This window comes from Haliaeetus leucocephalus, unplaced genomic scaffold (assembly GCF_000737465.1).
Source record: "Haliaeetus leucocephalus isolate CR32 unplaced genomic scaffold, Haliaeetus_leucocephalus-4.0 Scaffold175, whole genome shotgun sequence".
NCBI lineage: Eukaryota > Metazoa > Chordata > Aves > Accipitriformes > Accipitridae > Haliaeetus > Haliaeetus leucocephalus.
In genome coordinates this window covers 494475-502972 of record NW_010972611.1, presented here as the reverse complement: position 1 = coordinate 502972, position 8498 = coordinate 494475, and the positions used below count along the sequence as shown (strand labels likewise).

Genomic DNA, 8498 nt, shown 5'->3' with positions numbered 1-8498 from the left:
TTGAATATTGCCTTTAACAATATCCCCCTGGGGGCGCCAGAAAGCAAGAAAAAAGAAAAACACATGGAGAAATAGCAGCTTTCCACCCAAGTTGTAATGGCCTCCTCTCTTGTTTACAGCAGGAAACAAGTTAAACTGAAACAGCAGTTTTACAATTACCTCTTCCCCTTAGCTGTCACAGTAAAATACAATATCAAATATGCCATTAATGGAAGTCTTTTCCAAGGCCAGCTTTTCAAGGTCAAGGCAACCAAGACAAACCATTAACATTCTTTCCAAGCAGAAGGGAAAGGATGAGACAGAAAAGAATATAATGGAAAGATACCTGTGAAAAAACAGTAACTTTTCCTGTGTCTTCACTAATCACCTGGATAGCACCCTCCATCACAGCTGTTCCAACTGTCCTTGCCATTACTTGTCCAAGTCAGTTAACCTCAGCAATGGAGCAGTTAGTGACAGAAATGGATGATGGACTGTGGCTGGGGCCACCTTCTGACATTACCTTATTTATCATCAATACAACACAAGCTGTTCACTGAGCAAAAAACCCATACATATATTAGTGAATCTAAACCCTGGAGTTTAGGGAATTAATGTCTCCAGTTGCCTGTCATGCACCTCTCCTGAAATAGACCAGTACCGAGGGGGAAAGGAAGCAATAGGTGAAGAGGAGTGAAAAATTCTAATTTGTTCAGAAGAAATAACGCTCACCTGCATCATATTGTGTGGAATAAGAGTGATTTTCTTTGGAATCAGTTTAAATGGAGGAAAGACCTGGTAAAAGGGAAAATATTCTGCTGTAAAATGTTATACACACTTCTTTTTTGTAAATATCACTATACACTAGGAATGTTAATGTTGAATCACATGAGCCTGTCTAAGGAGATCTTGGCACAGTTTTATTACAGAGTACAGAGATTTCTAGTGAAGGAAGGGATTCTGCCTTCTGAATGAAAGGACTAGGAGAAAACAACAGATACTTTGCCAAAATACAGAAATGGTATAAATGGACCCTGACAACAATTATTTATAAGATCCTTTTTTTATATGAATTGAAGAGACATAAAACATCAAGGCTTCAGAATATCATCATAAGTGGGATTTTTATTTTTCTTTTTTCTTAAAGAACTTTGAAAAAAAAAAGGATTCTATGGTGGGTCAGAAACACTCAAAGGTGAGCAGATTTAAAAGCTGTGCACTCTTAGCTCAACTTTCCAAGGAGCAGAAGTAAATCTTCTTCCCATCTTGTCCCAGGCCACAGCTACCAGTTGCCTGGCCAACAGCAACAGCTTAAAGTACATACAATTCAGACTATTCTCCCACTTATTCCATTTGCCTGTGAATACACCTTACCATGACTTCACCGTTCACTTCCTGTACAATAACTAAGAGAGAACTCAGGCAGAAACCAATATGCAAGTTGTGACTGCTATACTATTGAGGCTTGAATTTTGAGATATCTATAGTCCCAATAGGACACATAGAGCTCCAAGTGGCAAAATATCATCTAATAAATACAGTAAGTGTGAGGGAATCAGTTTCTCTGTCAAAAGAAAATTTATGGCCTGAGCTACCAGGTCTGAATTAATGCAGAGATATATCACTGTTTCGTATGCCCATGTAGTAACAAAGAAACATAGGCAGTGAGAGATGAAAAAATATTTTAGTCCTGCAACCAGGAATCTCAAAGAGCTTTACAAACATGAGTTAATTGCCACAGCCTGCCAAAAAAGTTATCCCTAAAGTGTAACTCATTAACGTTTTACAAAAGGATGTAGATTATCCTGAGAACTCGCTGCTAAAGCTGGCAATTACAGCCCTGACACCTTTCATGCACTCTACCAACATTTACACAGTAAGCCAGCAAATAACCAGGGCATCATAAATAACTTTTCTTCTGTAATTATCAGTTCTGTTTTTTTCAAGGTGAACATTACCAGTTCATAATTAAAGAGTGCTCCGACCTGCCAACTGTAATGCTCTCACAAGTGTAACGATAGGAGATGCTGTTTGCAGCTTCAGCCTCACATATTTGAAGTATTTACTCTGCAAGGGAAGTTGCTGAAAACCCAGGACTCGAACAGTAATGACAAGAGACTTGCCAATCTCAAGCTAGATTAAAAAGAGAAGGGGAGAGGAGGAAGGAAGAGAGTGCTTCATACATTCTTCCTTGAGGTCTTATATCCATGTCCTGGATGCTTAATCCTAAGATCTGCCTTGGTGTTGACTCCTCTCAGGGAAATATGCTACCACATTAGGTTTTAGAAATGCAGTCCCTAAGATTGCATCCATCACCTTATCAGTGAGATCCACCTCCAACTCATGCATGTCAGACACACACAGGTAGGCTGTAACTGGTCCCAGGAATCCCAGAGATTATCCATTTCCAGGCTTAAAAATCCAGGCTGCAAAGGGATCTCCTATAACAAAAGCAAAGAGGCAAAGACATAGTAACTGAAGAAAATACACATTTGTGTCTATTACAGAGAAGTTAAATTTAAAGAATGGAGACATTCTACTGAAAAGCCCAAAAGCCATTGCTCAAATAAACTTTGTTGATCGTTGGTAGGCAACTACATTGATCTGACATAAGAAAAGCTTCACTGGGCTCAGTCCACATAATTCACCAGAGGATTATTTCCTGTAACAAAGCGACCAGTACTAGCTTAGCTGTGGAGTAACAATATAAAAAAAAACAGACAAAAATCCAACCAAAATTAGCAGCAGCACTCCTGTAACTTTTTCAGCTGAGGCTCTCAAAGTACTTTTCAAACTTCTATTATGTCTCACAATGGACTGTCGGAAGTAAAATGAAAAACACATAGACTTATTGTACAACTCAAGTAAAACCAAATAAACTCCATTTTCCCAGCCAAGACACAGGGAGACCATTTACCCCAGGTAACTAAGGACCAAAGCTTGTGAAAGAGCAAGGAAAAAATGCATCTCTGTTGCCTCTTCTTACACTTAGACAACACTGTCAACAGTTCAAAAATCCAGTGAACTTTAATGATGCACAGCCAAGTGAGAACAGCAAATGACCTGGGAATACAGGCATGTAACCAAAGAACCAGGCAACAAAAAGATATGAGAGAGGAAGATAGAGGTAAAGCACGGGGGGGAAAGAACACCTGAGGATAGGAGCATGGCATCTCTGGAGAAAGGAAAAGAGTACATGACTCTATCACCAAAAAATGGGGTTTGCTGGAGGGAGCTAAACAAAGAGCAGTATGAGAGTAGAATTGTTACAAGTCTAAAGAAGGAAAATGAGAGGGTTTTGGCCCGTTCAGTGCTCAGGATTCTCACTGAGCCCCTACTGGCTAGATGTTTTAACTAACTTTTCTTCTGGAAGAGGCTCTCTCACCAGGGCCTTCATCATGTTTCTATCCGTAGTCTACTTCACCTGAAGTTTATATCGATACAAGACTTCCATGGGATGTTGTGGAAATGCAAGGAAAGAAGGCGACAGCTTGATGAGAAGGTAAATCTTCACCTCCTGCTCATGGCTGACTAGTATGGGGAAGTAAGCCTCAGAGCCACCCTAAAAAAAGGGGAAAAAAGGAAGCAATCTTTCAAGCAAAGTAGCTTACCATCAAAAGGAGAAAGCTTGCACTTTTAACCATTAGCACTGACAGGTAACAGAACTAGACACTTTATACAAGCCTGAACAGGTCTGAAATCCTGCAAAGATGATTTGTACTGATTGCTTAGAATATAAGCTTAAAAAACACATATCTGAAACCAGTTGCTTCTTTTTTGAGGTAATCAAAATGTCACTGTAACACGCTGGATTGCCTCCAAAATATTTTGCTCTGTATAAAATTAGAGACGATTCTGTGGCTACGTTTATATTAGTTCCTGAACACATTCAATTTACATTCCCAGGTGCTGAGGCCAGTTGCCATGCAATAACTTGCTTCTGCTTTGAAACTCATCAACTTCAAAAACTACATCCAATTCACCTATGGAGAATGGTCCCTGGAACACCCTCATTCCAAAACTTTGTCTGGAAATTGTTTGCAGGAACACTACCTGGCGAAGAGCAAGTGTGCCATGGCCCTGCACATGGTCTAGGTAAGAACAAGCCATGCTGCACACAGCTCAGGTGAGAGCTGCTGCTGCTCTGACGCCAGAGCAGAAAGTTCAAGTCACTGCTGTAATTCATTTTTTCCCAGCTTTTCTATCAAAGTGCCTGGTTTCTCACATTTCTGAGGGAGTCAGATTTGCCTCTTGGACTGCTCACAACTGTAGAAACTGCAGAAGGCTGTCTACAAAAACCTTGCAGAGAGTAACTTGCTCTTGCAGGAGAAATATGGCATAACTTGAACCACAAAGCAGTTCCTTTCACATAGGTGTGAACAGGAGTATTATTATATGACCTGAGGGACTAGAAAAAAAAAATCTGAAGAAAATTACTACCACCTTTGCCTCTTACCTGTAGAAGAACAGAAAACAGTTCAGCTTTTATCCCTGTGATGCCATCTTTCAGGACCTGAAGTATATGATAAGACTTATTACAAGATGACAGGAGCTCTTCAAAATACTCCTTAGAAAAACAGTGAGTTATGCTCAGGTTCTGCAAATTGCCAGAGATCAGTGAAAATTTTGTCCCCTTCCAAGGAAAACCCAATGCACTTTCCACAAACGCTCACAGAACTGCGCATTTCTGTAGAGGTTTGTAACACAGTAAGAAGATTGGTATGGATGAAATGTGAATAGAAATGTGTGTGAGAGAGAGACTGAGGGAGAGACTGAGATAACACAGCAAGGGTTAATTTCCTTTTCTCTCTCTCGTTTCCTTAATAGTGCTAAATATCTGTAACACAATTCATCATGGCACTCCCTTTGGCAGCTGCGCATTGTTAACTAAACACATATTCGCATCAGATAAATACACTTTAGTGCTGTCTGTGTCATAAACTTCTACAGTAATCACACTCTTGCTTCACTTCCAGTAGCCACCTGTCTCCTAGGTAGACAGTGAAACCTGAAATAACACATGTGGTTTGCTCCCAAGAACCATCAACAGCAACTAATGGCGGTAACGCATTTTTCATTAAGAAACGCAACTCTATTATCAAAAGTTATTAACTGCAGATTAATAACAGAAGCTCTCCTAAATTGGCTTGGAAACCTGAAGTTTGCATTACGCTTTGTCCTAGCGCAATGAAAGTGCCAGTGATGCCAATTTCTGTTAGAGACATCTTTCTGCTGCCAATAAACAGACTCCAGTGCAAAATGGAGAAGGACAGCCATGAGGCAGCCAACACTTATGGTCACTGTGAAACTTTTCTGGATAGGAGTTAGTGACTAAAGCAGAAAAGCTCTCATTATTCATCCTCCTAAGCACCCAGTATCATGTAAAAACTAATTCTTGGATCCAAACACTCTCCAACAAAAATAGTTCAGCAAGCAGCACAAAAGTGGCACAAAGGCAATCATGACACACACTTTCCAAGCTCCAAGGCCCATTCTCTGTTGTTAATCTTTAGTTTAGTTAATTACTCTGATTTAGAGAGCAGCCCATCAAACAGAGAAAAGCCAACTTCAATTTTCAAATCAGTGCACTTGAAAAGATGCAGTCTACTTTTGCCTTAAAATTTAGATGCCCACTGCCAACATAATGGATGCAATTATATTTTAAAGAAGTATGTTCCTGATCAAAAAAAAAAAAGAAATGTAAGAGCTTTACAATCAAGCTTTCATTTTCTTACTACCTAAAAATCCAGCTTCTACAACATAGATAGTGCAATTAGGAAGACCAGATGCAGCTCACGTGAACATCTTTGTTCTTGTAGAAGAATTCTTTCACAATTTTCATTTTATTAAAAGAGAATATGGAGGCCCTCAAAGAGCCCAAGGAACTACTCTGAGAAGTTAAAGCACTCAGAGAAACTCAGAATCAGACCCCAAAATTTCCTGTTTGCCTTTACAATCTCTTTTACTCACAGTCTCTTTTACTACAAATCAGGTTGGCCATACTTGGGAAAGAGGACGGTCATGTATCGGGACATAAGATCTAGGTGGAACTCTATTTAGAAGGACACTCTCACAAACAAAGACAAGATTGCTCTGTCCCAACTGCACTGCTCTCACAGCGGCTGTCTTCACCTCCAGGCCACTGGAAGAAGGTCAGACCCACCAGGCACAATAACTTGGTCACGAAGTTCAAGCTCATAATGTTCAACGGGAAGTTCTAGTTCTGCAAAAAGGTCACTTGACAAATTACAGGAATCTGATAATCATCTACAGAAAGGAGAATTCACACAGAGACTAAAACTCATGGATTCTTGCTAACTGACATAGTAAAACCGAACCTCCTTTCCCTTTAAATATGAAGAAAACAAGAAGCATTTATTTCTCAGGAGGATGAGTTACAATTTTGGAATTATAGCAGAAGAGCTTATATCACAAGTAATACCTTCAATGTCCAGAGCTCTCACAGCCAACTCCAGGGGATAATTGTCCACATAGAGTTCTCAAGTTCAGGAGATAATTTCAATACTGTCTCTCATATCAACAATGACATCACAATGGAGTAAATGGCCTGTCACTAGAGAGAAAAAATAATCCTTAATTCAGCATCTATAAGCTCACACTGGCTTCAAAAGTTGTGAAAAGCTAGTACAAGTAAAAATAATAAATAACAAATAGGTGGCTTCCTGTCCCAGAGAGCCTGAATAATATGCTGTCATAAACCATAGCTTTTTCAACAGAATAATAAAATTGTTCTTCTTTCTAAAAATTTACATCTATGTGTACAATCCTCCATTCTATGAATTTTTACTTTTCTACCTACCACGTTCCTCAGCCGTCACAACACTGCTTAACTTTCTGGCTTGTGAAGACTGAGCAGACACCAAAGCTTTTTTGGGAACAAATTGCACTATCCTCATAAATGGGCTCAACAGTGACTGTATCATAATGTGAGGAAGGCCTGAATAAAAGACAGGAAAATGTTTCCGCCCCCTTCGGCTCACAGATGTATCCTTAAACGGGCTTAAAACCAAAAAGTGGCAGAGTGCTTAAATAAATGCAGGTTTATATTGTCATTAAAACATACCCTTTTTTCGTATTTATTCCTGTAATAACCTGCTTCAATGCATTTTCTCAGTGCTGTGCAGAGCTTGCTCACAACAGCTCACCTATCAAGTTCCAAAGGTGCATAGGCCAACAGTTGATGGTCCCTCTTCTCCAAGTTTTGATGTTGAGACCAGCCAACAATAAGAGCCCAGAAAACAAACCAACCCTGCTCTGACTACACAAACTGGCATCCCACAGCTAAGTGCCAGCAGATGGACAACATGCCCTCAGTCACCTGCTCCCGTGTCAGATTGCAGAGACTCCTTGGACTACAGTGCTTCTAAATGAGAGCCTTCTGTCTTGCAAGCACACAGCACAACCATTCCCACCACCCCACAGGAAGATCCTGAGCTCAGGGGTTTGCTTTTTTTTTCAGGACAGCCCCTTGTGCTCTCCAAACCTTTCTCTAGCCCAGGAAAACAAACCTCTGACCCCTCCTCCATACATCCTCCCGTAGTCCCTTCTTTCTCTAGCCCTGTTACCAGAGGGTTCCCACCTCCTCAACACGCCCCATAGCCTTTTTTTGTCCCCTCAACACCACTCCCTTTTTCACCAGGAGCAACGGCCCCTGCTTCCCCATACCACTACCCACTCACCAGGAGTAAAAGCCCCCCTCAGGGAACCCAGAGCTCCCGGCTGAAGGGCAGCAACACTTTGGGCACGTTTAGCTTAAAGGCGAAGGCAGGCGCCACCAAGAACAGGAGGAAGAAGAGGAGAGCAGACAGCCAAGTCCTCCTCGTCCTGTCAGACCGGAGCCACAACGGCGCTGACAGCTGAGCTCCCTTCCCGCCTTGCGGCATGCCGCCGCCCTGCGCATGCGCGAGACCTCCTCGCTCCCGCCCAGGCGCAGCGCGTGCCTCGCCGCCGGCGCTGCCGCTTTCCGGTTCACGGCGGGGGCTACCGCGGATGCGCCCCGGGGAAGCAGCGGCTCCCGCCGGAAGGCTGAGGTAAAACGGGGAGGACTGACCCCCGCCGGCCCGCTTTTGCGCTCTGGGTCCGGGAGGAAGCAGGCGAGTCTGGCCTTACATCTCCCCGCCCCCCCGTCTCTTCCCTGAAGGACGGGTACAGGCCCTGGTCTTCAGACCCACCCTCATCCCCCACAGGCCCAAACGAGGTGGCACACACACAGTAAAGCTCTCCAGCCAGACAGCAGTGTGGAGGGATTGGTTTTTATTTCAAAAGACAGTAAGACAATTTTTCAATTTAGTATCAAAACACTTTGATAGGGTTCCTTTTCTCCAGATTGGCCCCTAGAACTGCTACAACCAAGCAGCATGCTCAAACCACAAGCTACACACCGCGAGCTTGACACATCTCCACACTCACGCCTCACAACAACTACACATCAGCAATGCACAGCAAGATGGCTTGTACCTTATTAAGACACTAAGAGCACTCCTGGCCAGGAGGGAAGG

At 42.3% G+C, this 8498-nt stretch overlaps 1 long non-coding RNA gene across 1 annotated transcript; it reads right to left on the bottom strand.

The window, feature by feature from the left end:
- Positions 1-329: 329 nt before the first annotated feature.
- On the bottom strand, positions 330-7880 carry LOC104829662. Its single transcript, XR_774148.1, has 3 exons — positions 7680-7880; positions 712-2420; positions 330-535 (listed from the first exon to the last, which is right to left on the bottom strand). It is a non-coding gene; the product is annotated as an uncharacterized LOC104829662 (long non-coding RNA).
- Between the last annotated feature and the right edge of the window lie 618 nt (positions 7881-8498).